Raw genomic sequence first — 18758 nt, forward strand, 5'->3', positions numbered from 1 at the left:
GATAAACACAGTTTAAATGTGGAGAATTGCTAGTAGGCCTTCATAGGTTGGGGGTTGTGCATACATATTGTTCTTTTTAGAATCTTGGGGACAGGGTGCATCAGAACACCTAGGGATTCATGGACAATAAAGCTCTGTTCTTATGAAACATCAGCCCATCCTGGGCAATGAGCATCCATGGGAAAATACGGTGAGGCTGACCTGATTTCTAAGATTAGTTTTATCAAAGGGGAAAATGTGGTTTCAAGACTGTTGTTGTTAGCTGCTGTCAAGTCACCCAGCTCATGGTGAACTCAAGCACAAGAAAAGGAAAAGCTGCCTGGTCCTCTCCCATTCCCATGATCAGTTAAGGATCAGACCATTGTGGATCTATAGGGTTTGCATTGGCTGATTTTCGGAAGTAGCTCACTAGGCCTTTCTTCCTAGTCTGTCTTAGTCTGGAAGCTCTGCTGAAACCTGTTCAGCATCATAGCAACATGTAAGCCTCCACTGACAGATGAGTGGTGGGTGAATTTTGTTAGATCTCCAACACTCATACCTGGGGTAGAGTGCACACTCTTGTCTTCTTTAGGTCCAGATCCATTGCCATGAGTCTTACAATCATACTGGAAGGAACATGGAATAGGAAGTTCTGAACATGATGTGACAGTACAACCCAAAATTTCTAAGTTTAATTTCTGAAAATTAAACTTTTAAATCACTGTCCATTTAGGCTAGTCATTATTAGCTTCAGAATCACAGGTAACTGGGAGAAACTAATGAGAACCAGTTGAAGGAAGTTAAGAAGCTGAGGCTACTGTAGCGGTCAGTTGCGATGGGCCACATTCAGGCTCATGAAGGATTCATGTCAGTCTTGTAGAGAAGACAAACAAGACCAAAGAGACCAGACAAATGGCTGCAAAGGCTCCCAATGTCTTTACATTTCCTGGTTCCCATCCCTCATGAGGCCAGGTGTTCCCTTTGCCCTTGGATTCTATGAGATGTTCCTGATTCCTTTCACTATAACCTCCTTTATAAAACAAAACCCAAAAATACTCCCACATCCAGGCTCTCTCCTACACCTATCATGACGTTTGTATACAATTGGATCCAGACTAAACCGGTTGCTGTGGAGTTGATTCTGACTCATGGTAACCCCACGTGTGTGCGAGTAGAACTATGCTCCACAGGGTTTTTGGTGGCTGATTTTTCAGAAGTAGGTCACCAGGCCTTTCTTCCAAGGTACCACTGGGTGGACTCCAACATCCAACCTTTCAGTTAGCAGCTGAGCTCATTAGCTGTTCGCATCACCTGGGGACTCTGGCTCCAGACTACTTGGGTACAAATCCCAACTGTGCCACTTACGACCTGTGATTCTTAACCTCTCAGCATCTCAATTACATTATCTAGGAGAGGACAGTATAATATCTACCTCCTAGGCTTATGAGGAGCCTGTACTTAGACCAAAAGACAGTCGTTCAGACAGAACAAGGGGATACTTCATGGTTTAAAGTCAGGAAAGGTGTGGTCAGGGTTGTATCCTTTCAACATATTTACTCAATCTACATGCTGAGTATATAATCCAAGAAGCTATATTAGAAGAAGAGGAATGTGGCATCAAGATTGGAGGAAGACTCATTAACAACCTGTGCTATGCAGATGACACAACCTTGCTTGCTGAAAGTGAAGGGGACTTGAAGCAACAGCTCTCAGTATGGACTACACCTCAACATAAAGAAACACAAATCCTCACAAATGGACCAATAAGCAATATCATGATAAATGGAGAAAAGATTGAAGTTGTCAAGGATTTCATTTTACTTGGATCCACAATCAGCACCCATGAAAACTGCAGTCAGGAAATCAAATGACATCAGGCAAATTGGCTGCAACAGATCTCTTTAAAGTGTTAAAAAGCAAAGATGTAACTTTAAGGACCAAAGATGAGCTTGACCCAAGCCATGGTGTTTTTGACCACCTTGTACGCAGTTGAAAGCTGGACAATGATAAGGAAGACCAAAGAAGAATTGACACCTTTGAATTATGGTGTTGGTGAAGAATATTGAATATAACATGGATTGCCAGAAGAATGAACAAATCTGTCTTGGGGAAATACAGTGAGAATACTTCTTAGAAGCAAGAATGGCAAGACTTCATCTCACGTACCTTGGACATGTTATCAGGAGGGACCAATCGCTGAAGACAGAAATCATCCTTGGTAAAATAGAGGGTCAGTGAAAAAGAGGAAGACCCTCGACAAGATGGATGGACACAGTGGCTACAACAATGAGCTCAAACATAGCAATGATTGCGAGGATGGCACAGGAACTGGTAGTGTTTCGTTTTGTTGTACATAGTGTCACTACGGGTTGTAACTGACTCAGTGGAACCTAACAAAACAGGATTGTGAGGATTAAATGAATTAATGCTTCTAGAACATTAGAACAATGGCTGCCACATAGTGTGTGCTTTCTTTATAAGGAGTTAACACATTAAAGCAAACACATTTCAGACTGTTCGTAGGTTCTTACGAATCCATTGACCTGGATAGAATATCCCCTGATTTAGATTAAAATTTGTGTTTGTACTCAGAGTAGGTTATTATCTACTTAAAGATTATATTCTGTGGAATACAATCTACACAAAGACTAAATTTGCTTAGACTAACGACATAATGACTAAATAATAGAATTTAGCTGACTTCCCTCCCCCCCAGTTAAAATCAGAGGAGATAATTTTTGAGGCTTCCTCCACCTAATATTCATTCTGATACGCAGTCATTCATTCACCACAACAGTTGTTCTGCTTTTTTTTGTCCCATTAGTTTGTTTCAGCGCTGTGTGAACTGATCAACAATGCCCTCACCGAACCTGTCTGTTGGTTTCTACTTCAATTGGTCCCAAGGATTTGAAATATTCATTCCAGACCATACAGCTTTTCTGCTGGCAGTGAGTATGTCAAAACACAGGGAAAAAGACTCAGGGATTAAAAAAAAATAAGGCACGGAGAATAGAACTTGCCATAACAAATGGAGCAAATCTTATTTACAAATGACTTCTAACCCCAGAGAGCAGCCCAAATAAAGAAGCATCTGTCATCTTTGGGAACATCCAATACTCCTCGCCCTGACAAGGGGCCTCTGAAGGCCAGATTCCATTTCAATCTAATTGGCTCTGTGCCCTTTTCCTGCCTCCCACCAGCCTTGTTCAGCAAGCTCAAGCATCCTGGGATGGAAAGCCAGTCCGCAGATCTGCGACACCTTGACAGCCGGGGGTGGAGGCCACATAGTGACTCTGCTAATTAGAAAACAACCAGGGCACTGATTTCAACTTTAGAAGGAGCAGACATGGACCTCAGGGACAGGAACCTCAGTGTGTCTACATTTAGGTAGAACGTTTCTCTTCATCAAGGCAAAGCACAGAGGTGGGATTTATTCTGAGTGGACTGTCTAATCTGTGGTCCACCTTTGAAAGCCTTCCTTAAGGCCTCTTTCCTCTAGTTGCTGTGGAATCAATTCTGACTCATGGCGACCCCCGTGTGTCAGAGTAGAACCATGCTCCATAGTGTTTTCAATGGTTGACTTTTCCAGAAGTAGCTCACCAGGCCTTTCTTCTAGGGTACTTCTAGGTGGACTCAAACTTCCTACCTTTTGGTTAGCAGCAAAGTGCCTTAACTGTTTGCAACACCCACAGACTTTTCCTTAAGGCAAGTGTCCAAATTTCCCAAGCCACAGATGGACACATATGAGTGAATGAAACATTGAAGTCATATCAGGCAGAAATGTCTTGGGAAATCCAGGCTGCCTGGGTGTTCTAGCCTTTCACCCTTCTACTCGTAAATATTGATCAAGTATGTACCATGCTTAAAACATTATTGTAGATGCTGGCGATATAGCAGTGAACTTGACAGATGAGATCCTTGCCCTCATGAAGCCTACATTTTGGTTGGGGGATAGATGACAAAGAAAACTAAATAAACAAGGTCCTATCAGACTGAAGATAGTTTTCTGAAGAAGGCAGGACAGGAGGATGATGATGGGGCTAGCAGCCAACATTCACTTTTTGTGAACCAGGCATTTTACATGTATTTATGCATTTAACTTTCACAGCAACATTATCAATTCAATTATTTTCCCCTTTTTGGAGGTAAGGAAACTGTGGCAGAGAGAGTTTAAGCATAATTTGTTTCCAAATGGCACTTGCAGCATTTCAGGTGCTGGCTGAAACCTTCGTGTCATTCTTACTTGTCTCTTTCTGCTAAATCTAATCATATCTAATCATTCAGGAAATACCATGTTCTTCACCTCAACATATAAGGAGCCCTGGTGGCACAGTGGCTAAAGTGCTTGACTGCTAACCAAAAGGTCAGTAGTTTGAACCCACCAGCTGCTCCATGGGAGAAAGACATGACAATCTGCTTCTGTAAAGATTTACAGCCTTGGAAACCCTATGGGGAAGTTCTACCCTGTCCTCTAGGGGCACTGTGAGTTAGAATCAATTTGATATATACAATATATACACTGAGCCTGACCACTTCTTGTCACCTCCACTGGTCCGAGCCATCCTTATCTCTCAACTGGCTTACTGAAATAGGCTCCTAGCTGGTGCCACTTCTGCTCTTGCCTCACTAAAGTCTATTCTCAAAACCCTCCAATGGCTTCCTATATGCTCAGAGTAAAACACAGAGTAACTACAATTTCTTTATATTTGTATCCCTTATTACTCTGCAGATGGCCCTACACATTCTCTTTACTGACCACCTTTCTGAGTCCCTTCCCCCTGTCTCACTCTGCTCCAGCCTCTCTGGCCTCCTTCTTGTTCTGAGGGCACCAGGCAGGTGCCACCTCACAGCCTCAGGCCCTGCGCTTACCCCTGTCTTAGAGCCCACAGGGCTCCCTCTATCACCAGCTCTGGGCCTTGCTCAAATGTCACCTTTTCCGTGAGGATTTCCTTTACCCCCTATTAAAAACTGTAAGCCGCCTCTGTTTGACACACTCTATTTTCCTTTCGAAGCATTTATCACCATCGGACACACTCTATGTCTTTACTATTCTTTATTTTCTTACTGCTTGCTTCCCGCTACTTGAATAGAAATTGCAACAGGGCAGGGATTTTTGTCTGTTTTGTTCATTGCTTTTTCTAGAGTGTCTTGCACGTAGGAAGCACTTAATAAACATTTGCCTAATTACTGGATTAAGGAAGTAGATTCATTCCTGTGTCCTAATAATAAAGAGAATTATTGAAAAAGATGCTGATGCCTGGACTAGAAGGAGAAGAGGAGAAAGAATACTACAAAGAAGATGAAAGAAGGAAGGGATGTTAACAGAGGAAATGTAATTTGAATCTAAAAAAAAGAGAAACCAGAACCTACGGAAGCCTATGGAGCATGCAAACATATGGAAACCAAATATTTGGTTTAGTTCACTTCATTCAGTTTTCACTGATTACCCTGCAGCAGTCTCCCACTCTGCTCACTAAGAATGCCTGTGACCCTGGAGAAGTAATTTTCTCTCTAGACCTCACAGGTAAAATACAGGCACTGCAGTAATGTTTAATGATCTTGTCGTTCTCATTGGCTGCCGTCGAGTCAGCCCCCCGATTCACCTAGTCCTATGCCATCCTCACGATGGGTTGTGGATCAAACCATTTTTTTTACATCAATTCTTCCCAAATCACTGTATCAATTTAGTGCAATCTCAATTAAAACTCCATTTTTAAAAAATTTCTTTTTTTTAAAATAGTACTTTAGATGAAGGTTTACAGAACAAACTAGTTTCTCATTAAACAGTTAGTACACATTATTTTATGACATTGATTAACAACCTCATGACATGTCAACTCTCTCCGTTCTCAACCTTGGGTTACCTTTTACCAGCTTTTCTGTTCCCTCCTGCCTTCTAGTCCTTGCCGCTGGGCTGGTGCGCCCCTTTAGTCTTATTTTGTTTTATGGGACTGTCTAATCATTGGCTGAAGGGTGAGCCTTGGGAGTGACTTCATTACTGAGCCAAAAAGGTATCTGGGGGCCATACTCTCAGGGTTCTTTAGTCTCTGTCAGGCCAGTAAGTCTGGCCTTTTTTTGTGAGTTAAAATTTTGTTCTACATTTTTCTCCAGCTCTGTCCAGGACCCTCTATTGTGATCCTTGTCAGAGCAATTGGTGGTGGTAGCTGGGCACTATCTAGTTGTGCTGGACTCAAGCTGGTGGAGGCCTTGGTAGATGTGGTCTGTTAGTCCTTTGGACTAATCTTTCCCTTGTATCTTTAGTTTTCTTCATTCTCCCTTGCTCCCGAAGGGGTGAGGCCAGTGTTGTATTTTAGATGGCTGCTCACAGGCTTTTAAGACCACAGACTCTACTCACCAAAGCAGAATATAGAACATTTTCTTTATAAACCATGTTATGCCAATTGAGCTAGATGTTCCCTGAGACCATGGTCCCCATAGCCCTCAGCCCAGCAATTCGGTCCCGCAGGGAGGGACCAAACCATTGATTCATAGGGTTTTCACTGGCTGATTTCCATCGGGCTCTTCTTCCTGGCCTATCTTAGCCTGGAAGAAACTCTGAAATCTGTTCAGCATCACAGCAACACAAGCCTCCACTGACAGACAGATGGTGGCTGTGCTTGAGGTAGATCGGCTAGGTTGAACCTGGGTCTTTCACACAGAAAGTGAGAATTCTACCACTGAGCCACCATTGCCCTCATTTAATTATCTTGTCCAGTTCTAATTGCCTGAGACTACCTCATAGGCTTATTATGAGATTCTCAGGCAGAAAATATACAGGTCTGTTGTCATAGCCTTTTCCAGACGTCACATTTATGGGAAGTGGTGAAGGGAGGAAAATGACAAAATTTGTGACTTGGATCCTTAACAGCCTGGAAACTGAGGCCCCAAATGACATTTTTTTTTTCCCTCACTATTTTAACCCTGTGACGTATGGATGTGTAGCCAGATGAGGAGTATGGGAGTAGAAGGAAGGCATTTTTGAGAAAAGTGGATACAGAAGGCTGATCTCAATCAGGGAATATGGGTTGGAGGAAGGTTTGCCTTTTCCCAAACCACAGAACAATTCCAGGTGGCACCAGGGAGCAGCTGAGCAATGCACACACCTGGACCAGCAGGGGCCATTTCAGCAGTCTCATGAACACCTTGCTTCCTAACGTGGTCAGTGTTACTCTTGGGTGTGTAGACTTCTTCTCTGTGCAGTGGGTGGACTGTTAGCTAACACAGCGAGGAGGGCAAGGCTATCTTAAGAAAGTTTCCTGGCACCAGAGCCCAGCCATCCTGGGAGCCTGAAGAAAAGCCCAGACAGGAAGGTTGTATCACCAAAGGTAAAAACAGGCCCAGACATCAGCAACAGCTTGGTATTTTTGGAAAACATATTTCCATCTTCAATTTACACCAAACCTGGAGTGGCACAAAGTCATTACAAACTGTGAGCCCTCATTCATCCTAGGTTCTGAAGTCTGGCTTTGTTAAACAGACACAGGCAAGTGCTGTCTCTAGGGCTCTAGGAGGCAGGATGTCCCAAGGCTGCTGCAAGAATTTGCCATTTCCTTATTCACAGCAGACTCAAGGGACAACCTCCCATCCTGAGAGAAGACAGGGAGGTTGGAAAAGGAAACAGAGAGTGAGCAGACAAGAGAGTTAGAGGGGAGAGAGAGAGAGAAAAAGTACTGAAGAATAAACCAAACCCAGCACCGTTGAGTTAATTCTGACTCACAGTGACCCTACAGGACAGAGTGGAACTGCCCCACAGTGTTTCAAAGGCTGTAAATCTTTACGGATGCAGACTGCCACATCTTTCTTCCTTGAATCAGCTGGTGGGTGCGAACTGCTAACCTTTTGGTTACCAGCCGAGTGCTTAACCAATGTGCCCTCATACTGCATATTAGCATTGTATTAAGTACTTGTCATGAATTGGATTGCATCCCCCAAAATAGTTGTTAGAATTCTAGCCCCTATACCTGTGGGTTTTATTTTACTTGGATCCACAATTAACACCCATGAAAGCAGAAGTCAAGAAATCAAAACACACATTGCATTGGGCAAATCTGCTGCAAAGGGCTTCTTTAAAATGTTGAAAAGCAAAGATGTCAACTTGAAGAGTAAGGTGCGCCTGACCCAAGCCATGGTATTTTCAATCACATCATATGCATCCGAAAGCTGGACAATGAATAAGGAAGACCAAAAAAGAATTGATGCCTTTGAATTGTGGTGTTGGCAAAGAATATTGAATATACCACGGATTGCCAAAAGAATGAACAAATTTGTCTTGGAAGAAGTACAACCACAATGCTCCTTAGAAACAAGGATGGTGAGACCGTGTCTTATATACTTTGGACATGTCGTCAGGAGAGATCAGTCTGTGGAGAAGAACATCATGCTTGGTAAAGTACAGGGGCAGCGGAAAAGAGGAAGACCCTCAATGAGATGGGTTGACACAGTGGCTGCAAAACAAGGGGCTCAAGCATAACAACGACTGTAAGGATGGCGTAGGACTGGGCAGTGTTTTGTTCTGTGGTACATAGGGTCGCTAGAAGTCAGAACCGACTCCATGGCACCTAACAACAACAACAACACACCTGTGGATGTAGTCCCATTGGGGAATAGAGTTTTCTTTGTTATGTTGATGAGGCCATATCAGTGTAGGGTGGGTCCTAAACCTAATCACTTCTGAGTTATAAAAAAAGTAGATTAAATACATAAGCAAGTAAGCAAGGAAGATAGACACCATGTGAAGATTACCATGTAATGAGGAATGTTGGGCTCACAGAAGATGAACAAGACAAGGATCATCCCCTAGAGCTGACAGAGAGAAAGCCTTCTCCTATAGCCAGTGCCCTGAATTTGGATTTCTAGCTTCCTGAGCCATGAGAAAATAAATTCCTGTTCTTTAAAGCTACCCATTTGTGGTGTTTTTGCTACAGCAGCACTAAGAAAGTTAAACAGTACTTTAAAAGCATTAAATCTGATCCTTACAATACCACAGGGACAAGCATCTCTACGTCATATTCCAAAGGAGTAAACTGAGGCTTAGAGACATGAATGACTTGTTGAAGTCACACAAGTACAAGTGGTAAAGGCTGCACAGGCCTGTCTGACCCCAAAGCTTACACATTTCTCAATATGCTTTGCTGAAGCAAGGGTAAAAGGTCAGAAATAGTATCTATACTGGGCTCTGTGTAGTAAAGAATTCAACCTTATCCAGAAAGAGGTCTTGTCTTTGCCCTTGGATTCTGGGAGGTAATCCCTAAGTCCAGGCACTGAATGTGTCTGGGTGATGGAGTTTGCATTCAGCTGCTAATCAAAATGTTAGCAGTTCAAGCCCACCCAGAAGCACAAAGAAAGAAAGCCCTGGTAGTCTGTTTCTAAAAATATTACAGCCCGCAAAACCCTATGGAGCTCAGTTCTACTCTGTAACACATGGGGTCACCTTGAGTCAGAATCAACTCATTAGCAATGGGTTTAGTTTTTGATTTGGGGGCATTTAGTCACACCAGATAGTCTAACGATGTGATTTAGGGTGGGGGCTTTGGGTCATGTGATATCAGCTTTTCCTTCAGAGGGGCTTGAGACTGAGATCAGCCATGTGGGCAGTCAACTGTGCCTATGTGATGGAGCTCTAACAAAATCTCTGGACACCAACGCTGAGTGAGCTTCCCTGGTTAGCAATACACTGTACATATTGTCCCACGTGGTTGCTGGGAGATGTTAGTGTTGTCCATGATTTTCACCAGGACAGGACAATGAAGTTCTGCATTTGGTGCTTTTCTGGACTCTGCTCTATCATGCACCTCTTCTCTTGGCTGACTTTAATCTGTATCTTTTCCCTGCAGTTAGCTGCAACTGTGGTTATAGCAGCTTTCAGAGAGCTGTGTGAGTCCTTCTAGTGAATTATCAAACCTGAGGGTGGCTTTGGGAACCCCAAACTAGCTGTTGATGTCAAAAAAGAGAGTAGCCTTGTGGACTCATCTCCTTCCAACTTCGCAAGCTCACTCAGTTCTTTTGCTGGCAGCTTTATTCTTTTTGACTATATTGTCCTCTTCTCTCTCTGAATAACAAGCTCCTGGAATAAGCCACTGTTACACTGGGTTGGGCCAGCAGGGACCTGGGGCCATGGGGAAAATGAAAATAGGCAACCCTAAGAATGGCACACAGGAGCCAACGAAGGGATGGTCTGGACAGACGGGGCACAGATGACCCCTGATTCTAGTCTCAGCTCTTTAACAGTTGTTAAATCTCTTTGGGTCTCAGTTTCCTCACCTGTAAAATGGAAATAATGAATTAAATTATTACTAGGTCCCTTAAGGTTTCAGAGTTTCTGGAAATTCACTTTCTGATAGCATGCAAAGATTAAAAAACCTCTGGAGGCTTATAATCAAAGGAAGGAATTTTTGGATGTTCTTGCTGGACTGGACAGGGCAGCTTGGTTGGTTAAAACACAGTGCGAACACCATGATCATAGCTTGAGCTTTACAGAAGGCAGTTTACGGCGCTATTTTTTCTGTCCTCCTCCTTCCCTCCCTCCCTCCTTCCCTCCCTCCCTCCCTTCCTTCCTTCCTTCCTCCCTCCCTCCCTCTCTCCCTCTCTCCCTCCCTTCCTTTCCCGCTCTCCCTTCTTTCTTCCTTCCTTCCAACAGGTATTGTGTTCTGCCTATGTGTCAGCCACTGTACTAGCTCATGAGAATTGCAAAGATGATTATGACACAGTCTTCCTGTCTATCTGCTCTCAAGGGCTTTTAATGCGGGGGAGGGGGTTGGCATCATGAAGGCAACTAAACAGAGTATCTGTTGGTTAACAGCTGAGCTCTTAACCACTGCACCACCAGGGCTCCATCCAAATAAAATAAGGGCTAAATGTGAACGAAGGCACAAGCAAAGTTCTAAGGGCTGAACAAATAATTCCGGCACTGCAAAGGTAAGGACAATAGTAAGGGCCTCGGAGGAGATTACATGGGATTTGATATAAGAATTTCAATAGGTAGAGACTGGTCAAAGGTGGTTTTCCAAGGGAAGAAAATGCCAAGAATAAAGGCACAGACACTTGAGATATAGAGTGCATTTGGGGAAGAGCCTATACCTGATGAGCCTGTATTATAAAGTATGTGGAAAGTGGCAGAACAAGAGAGGGAGAGGGAGAGGGAGAGGGAGAGGGAGAGGGAGAGGGAGAGGGAGAGGGGAGAGGGAGAGGGGAGAGGGAGAGGGAGAGGGAGAGGGAGAGGGAGAGGGAGAGGGAGAGGGAGAGGGGAGAGGGAGAGGGAGAGGGAGAGGGAGAGGGAGAGGGAGAGGGAGAGGGAGAGGGAGAGGGAGAGGGAGAGGGAGAAATGAGGTTGGAAAGTCAGCAATCAGAACTCAGACAGCCTTGTCTATCAAATCTAGCCATTTATTTTTTATTTTACTTGATAGCAATGGAGAGTCATTTGAGGAAGAGAGGATATAACCATACATTGAAGCTGGTCTTCATTCTTATTCCTACTTCTGGTTCTTTGAATCAGTGGTGATGCTGACGATAACAATAATGGTGAGAACAGTAATACAAAACCACAGTGTGTATCTATAGAATATTTTGCATTTTTCAAAGCAGTGCCACTTAAAGCTAAGTTTTCACCGTAGTGCCCCTCTAACTGCTAAGCCCTATGCACAACGCTTCTAGAAATCACTGAATGCTGACAAAGACTGTGATGCGTACATCTGTCCTTGGTTTATAGCTGCAAAGAGTGCAGCTCAGAGAAGGTGAGGTCTCTGCAGTGTTCCGCAGCTGGCAGATGACAGGACCAGGGCTCAACCTCCCTATTCTGACTCAAGTTTGTGCTCTCGGCTTCCATATACCACTCCCTGTCATCTCACTTCATGCTTGCCTGGCGAGGAGAAATATTACTCTTCCCATTTTATAGATGGGGAATCTGAGGCCAAGAAAGATTAAGTAATAAGCCCAAGGCCGCTCAACTAGGATGGAAATGAATTCTTTGGCTTCCTAATGTGCCTTCTCTCACTAGATGCAAGTTGTAATGATGCGTACTAGACACAGCCTGCACAGCTGTTGCATATGCTTAAGGCTGAAGGAGCTGCTGAGAAAAATCAATATTTTTTTTTGCTGTTGGGCTGGGTCACTGAGCACACCATGTGCTTTTCTTTTGTGTGTACGTTGCCCATAAAGCAGCCCCTCTGAAATTGTCTGTCTGATTTCCTAGTGCCCGCTCGTGTTCCCATATGCGTTTTAGACACCCTCAAGGGTATGGTCATCTTCTCTTCTGAAAACTGGACCCCTCCCACCCCCAGCACCATGGTTCTACATGACCCGTTCCCTGGGCAACTGGACCAAGGTGCACCTTTAAAACAAGTTGGGCCAATCAAATTCTCTCCAGATTTGGATTTGCTGAGGAGTTACTTTAATGGCAGAACACTGGTGGAAAGAGCCTGGACCTTTGATACCGAGGTCATGGGGCTGCCCTGGACCTGTGCTCCCTGACACCTGGGTTCAATCATTCTTTGGATTCTACATGGTTCCCCAGCAATCTTTCCATAAGAGCCTTTTTTCTTTCTTTCTTTTTCTTTTCTTTAGTTGGAACTAAAAGGATCTCTGGTGATGAAGTCGTTAAGCAGTTGGCTGCTAACTGAAAGGTCAGTGTTTCAAACCTACCAGCCCCTCTGCAGGAGAAAGATGTGGCAGTCTGCTTTGTAAAGATTTACAATCTTGGAAATCCTATAGGGCAGTCATATAGGGTCGCTATGAGTAGTAATCGACTCGACGGCAACGGGGTTTGTTTTTTGTTTTTTTGAGTTGTAAGTATGCAAACCAAAGAAATTTAACAAAGAAAAAAGTTCACTTTGAGTACAGATTCTGTAGGGAAGATGTAGAAGCTACTTTTTTATTCAACAGCAGTTCTTTTCATTACTATTTTTAGTTCATTTTAAATATGAAAAGCCACAAACCCAAGACACTGTAGCTAAATGAGCCAGCCTTGCGTGGGTCCCAGGGAATCAAAAAACTTCTGACATTTAAGTTTAGAGCAGCCATGTGCTCCTGGCCCAGAGTTTGTCATCATGACCAGCCAGGCCATATTTGGGCTAACCCTTTGGGCATGAGTTTGGCTATGCGTAGGGCATGCTGTCTGACAAGTGAGCAGGGGCCTTCTCCTGACACTCTTACAAGTATCTGACTTGGAATAAGGTTACGTTAAGGGAGTCTGTTGCTGGCATGGCGCAATCACTTTCTGAGCCCTGGGTGCCTAACATCTGGATGGAGAATCTGGTAAAGCAATCAGGGGTTGAGATCCAACGTCAAGGGGCAGATGATGAGCCTGGCTCAATATAAGTAAAGTTCTTGTTGCTACTTTTGAACAAATGAATTCATTTATTCATTGAACACATATTTATCAAGTGCTTGATAATAAAACCTATGATTTATTAAGTGTTAATAATGTTAATACGAGGTCATTTTAAGACTGAGGTGTGCCTGACCCAAGCCATAGTATTTTCAATCACCAAATATGCATGTGAAAGCTGGACAAGAAGTAAGGAAGATGGAAAAAGAATTGATACATTTGAATAATGGTGTTGTGAAGAGTAATGAATATAACATGGACTGCCAAAAGAATGAACAAATCTGTCTTGGAAGAAATACAGCCAGTATATTCCCTAGAATTGAGGATGGTGAGATTTGGTTTCACATACTCTGGACATGTTATCAGGAGGTACCAATCTCTGGAGAAGAACATTGTGCTTGGTAAAGTGGAGGGAGAGAAAAAGAGAAAGACCCTGAACAAGATTTATTGACACGGTGGTTGCAACAATGGGCTCAAACATAGCAATGATTGTGAGGATGGCGCAGGACTGGGCAATGTTTTGTTTTGTTGTACATAGGTTTGCTATGAGTCGGAACTGACTCAAAGGCTCCTAACAACAACAAACAACAACAATTACATGCCAGACACCGTGATAAGACTTCAATTTTTATTACTTCGTCCGTCCGTCCATCCGTCCAATAACAAATGATTACTGAGTGCTTGTTATGACATGTGCTATTTTGGGCACTGGGGATACAACAATGAAAAACAAACAAACAAACATACAACAACAACAAAAAATAAAGTCCTCTGTTATGAATTGAATTATGTCCCCCCAAAATATGTATCAACTTGGCTAGGCCATGATTACCAGTATTGTATGGTTGTCTACCATTTTGTGACCTGATGAGATTTTCCTCCCTGTTGTAAATCCTACCTCTATGATGTTAATGAGGCAGGATTACAGGCAGTTATGTTAATGAGGCAGGACTCAATCTATAGGATTAGGTTGTATGTTGAGTTAATCTGTTTTGAGATATAAAAGAGAGAATCAAACAGAGAGAAGGGCCTCATACTACCAAGAAAGTACTGCCAGGAGCAGACAAGTCTTTTGGACCCTTGGCCCCTGCATTGGGAAGCTCCTAGACCAGGGGAAGATTGATGACAAGGATCTTTCTCCAGAGCTGACAGAAATAGAAAGCCTTCTCCTGGAGCTGGCACCCTGAATTTGGACTTCTAGCCTACTACACTATGAGAGAAAAAATTTCTGTTTGTTAAACCCGTCCTTTTTTTTTTTTTTTTTTTACCTGTAGTATTTCTGTTATAGCAGCACTAGATAACTAAGACACCCTTCAAGAAACAACTGCATAATATTCCAAATACTGATGTTATGAAGCAAAATAAAGCAGGGTAAGGGGACTAGGTAATAAATGGGGGTGGGATTGCTGTTCAATACTTCGCTTTTAGGACTAGGTGACATTTGAACAGACTTGAAGTAAGGGAGCAAAACCTGGGGGATATCTGGAAGAGGAGGTTTCCAAGTAGAGAAAAGAGCCAATGAAAGGACCTGAAGCAGCAGCTTCCTTGTCATTTTTGACAAGAGCAAGGAGACCAGTGTAACTGGAGCAGAGCGGGTGGGAAATGGAGGCATGGTAGGTGGTGAGGTCAGAAAGGTGATGGGGGCCAGGTTGTGTAAGCAGGGCCACCATTAGTGCATGTATTGTCTTTGTGTGAATTATAAACAGGTGCTGCCTCCTGGGTGAGTGAATTAGTCAATAACCTCTGCTTATTGACTCTGGTTCTGCTCTAGGCAGCCATGTTGAAAATTGCCTTTTTTCTCTAAGAGCTCTCTTCAAAAAACTAAAAGGCTATCAGGTCCGCACTTGGTCTTTTCTTTCTCTCTGGTAGTGTCATGACAGCCTAGGGCCTAGCAAGTGATAGGGCCTGATTTTGTGTAAGAGAAAGGGAGCCCCTTGTTTTAACAGACACAAGCTTGTAGCAAGATACACAGCTTAGAAAAGAGCACAGCTGGAACTTCAGTCCCCTTTTGCCTCCTGCCATTTGGGGGCTTTGTGGAAAGGACTTGGAATAATCAAAACAACCTTGACAGAGAAGATCAAGTTTGAAGGACCTCTACTGCCTGATTTCAAGACTTACTATAAATTTAAAATAATTAAGACAGTGTGGTATCAGTGTAAATGTAGACAGCTAGGCCAATGGAACACAATAGAGAATCTAGACATAGACCCTTGTATGGACAACTGATTTTTGACAAGGGTGTCAAGGTAATTCAATAGGGGAAAGATAGCCTTTTCAATCATTTGTGCTGGAACAACTGGATATCTGTGTGGAAAAAAAACTTCTACTCTTACCTAACCCTATAGGCAAAAATGAATTTGAAATGAATCACAGAACTAAATGTAAGAACTGAGAGAAACAACAACAGCAACATTTCCAGAGGAGTGTATGCGAGGAAAACCTGTGGTCTTGGGTTAGGCAAAGGTTTCTTAGATAGGACACCAAAAGCACCAACCATAAAAGAAAATAATTAATTGGATTACATAAAAATTAAAAAGTTTCATGGTTTGAAAGACACAATTAAGAAAGCTGAAAAACAAACCATATACCGAAAGAAAATATTTGCAAAATATAGCTCTGAGAAAGGGCTTTTATCCACAACATATAAAGAACACTGAAAATTCAATGATAACAAGAAAAACAACCTAATTGGCAAAAGATTTGAACAGACACTTCAGAAAAGAAGATAAAATGAATGGCAAATAAACACATGAAAACATACCTGACTCCATGAGACATGAGAAAAATGCAAATTAAAACCACATTGACAAGTGCATTAAATTGACTAAAATTAAAAACAGTGACAATATTAAGTGTTGGCAAGGATTTAGAATAAACTGGATGCTCATAAAGGCAAAACTATAGTGATAGAAAGCAGATCAGTGGTTGCCCACAGCTGAGGATAAGGGAAGACGATTGATTGCAAAGTGGTATAGGGACAAAAAAAACTTGTGATGGAAATGTTAAAGAAATTGATTGTAGTGGTGGTTACAGAACTATAGAGAATTGCTAAAATCCATATAGCAAATCTAAAATTGGTAAATTTTATTATTCCTAAATTAGGGTCACTATTTTTTATGAGTTGAAATCCGCTCAAAGGCAATAAGGGGGGTGGAAATTAAATCTCAGTGAAGTTGGAGACAGAACCCCCTCATATGTAAGACAGAGATATAAAGAGGTTTTAAAATTGTAACAGATAGAGGAGCCCAAATTTCACCCCATCCCATCCAGTGAGATTTGTGAACCAGCAGCATATCTAATTTTAAGTGGTGCACATTCAACCATATGTGTCATGCACTTACTCATGCAAAAATACATCCATTTAAATAATGTGAGTGGTTCCTCCTGCCATTCTATCCACTCTCAGAGTATGTGCCCTGGGGAGCGCATGGGTGAGAGGCATGAATGGCCCCTATTCCTGCAATCCTGGGGCATCTAGCTCCACTGAAAGCGATTCCGGTGTTGAAAGATAACCATCCTCAACAATATGGTTCCTGTAAGCAATCCAACTTTAACTGTCAGGGTTGTGAGAAACAAAATCATGCGTATTACACTTTATGGACGAGTTAAAAGATTTTCAAAGGTACGTTTGACCAAATGTGATTTTTGTCTTAGGAACTACTGTAAAAGCTCATTGCTACATGTGTCAGGACTTTATTGAACTTCAGGAGAACCCCAAGGCTACACAGAACACAGTTTGTAAACCACTCTGTGCTTGGACACCACTAGTGGGGAACTAGTTATCTCACAAAGTATTCCATCCCGTTTTGAGCCACTGAATTGTTCATATGCCAGGTGTGGGGTAACAACTCATTTCCTCATGACCTCTGACTATTGACTGTGCCTCTGCTCTAGGCAGTCATGTTGAAAAATTGTCTTTTTTTTTCCCCCTGAGTATTCTCTTCAAATACCTAAAAGGCTATTTCACTCCACACTTAGGCTATTCTTTCTAATGTTAAACCATCCTAGTTCTAGACTGATTTTTCTCCCCTCCATAATAAGCGCAGCAATGGTCTGTGGCCTCAACCCAAAATGAATGCTAAATTCAGTAATGAGATATTGGCACCACCTGTCCTCAGGTTACTTAGCAACCTCAGCTATTTACAAAGTACACTAGGCCCTACAATATCTTCTTCCTCCACAGTTACATTTTTCCAGCTGGGCTCTGCACGTGCAAGGAGTTGTTGATGTTGTTAGTTGCCATCAAGCTGGGTCTGACTCATGGGGACATTATGTATAGCAGAACAAACTGTTACCTGGTTTTGCGTCATCTTCAAAATTTGTGACACATAGGGTTCCTAATTGGTTAATTTTTGGAAGTAGATTGCCATGCTTTTCTTCTTAGTCCTTCTTAATCTGGAAGCTCTGCTCAAACCTGTTCACAATGGGTTGAAATACTGGTGGTATAGTTTCCAGCATCATAGCAACATGAAGGCCACTACAGTATAGCAAACTGACAGATGAGTGGTGGGCATGAAGGAGTAGCAATGGTGAAAGTCTTTGAACCTTTGATCTTCATCCCCAGCATGTTGCAGACCTGCTGTAGGGAGATGCACCAACACTTGACAGCTCCCTAACCCAGCTCCCATTTCAACGGGACGTTATAAGGTCTTGGAATAGAAATGGCCTCTCCAATCCTCATTCCCTTTGCTCCAGCCTCCACTGGGGAGCTATTCAACAAACAAGAATTATCTTTAAGAAGATGCATATTTATCCTAGATTAGAGGTCAGAGACTTTGGTACTAACCCTGGCTCTGCCCTAGTTGCCATCAGCAGTCATTTCTGGCAGTTTCTCCTTGGCTAGTAATGTGCTAGAAGAGCCTGTTGGATAACCAGACTCTCAACTGCCATTGGCAGAATCAAATGCAACAATGACAACATGCAAAGAATGAGAGAATTATTATTAGTTGAATCTGTTTTGTTTTTCACACTTTTCAAGGATCTTCTCTATATATAGTTCAGTTGAGTCTTTCACAATGTTTACAAGCAATCGTTGTTGTTGTTAGTTGCCATTGAGTTGGCTCAGATTCGTAGCAACCTTAGGTGTAACTGAACTAAACGTTGCCCAGTCCTGCACCACATAAGCAAATAGAGTCAGATAGTGTCATTATTGTTGTTAGATGCAGTCCACTAGGTTCTGACTCATAGCGACCCTGTGTACAACAGAATGAAACACTGCCCGATCCTTCGCCATCCTCACAATCATTGTTACGCTCGAGCCCATTGTTGCAGCCACTGTGTCAATTCAATGTTGAAGGTGTTCCTCTTTTTCGCTGACCCTCTACTCTACCAAGCATGATGTCCTTCTCCAGGGACTGATCCCTTCTGATAACATGTCCAAAGTATGTGAGATACAGTCTTGCCATCCTTGCTTCTAAGGAGCATTCTGGTTGTACTTCTTCCAAGACGGATTTGTTCA

General features: G+C 42.7%; 1 protein-coding gene across 1 annotated transcript in view; it reads right to left on the reverse strand.

Moving 5' to 3' along the window:
* The window catches only part of ATP10B (ATPase phospholipid transporting 10B (putative)), a 216885-nt gene that overhangs the window by 151241 nt on the left and 46886 nt on the right, over nt 1-18758 (reverse strand). The window lies entirely within an intron of this gene.

Source organism: Elephas maximus, chromosome 2 (assembly GCF_024166365.1).
Source record: "Elephas maximus indicus isolate mEleMax1 chromosome 2, mEleMax1 primary haplotype, whole genome shotgun sequence".
NCBI classification, from domain to species: Eukaryota; Metazoa; Chordata; class Mammalia; order Proboscidea; family Elephantidae; genus Elephas; species Elephas maximus.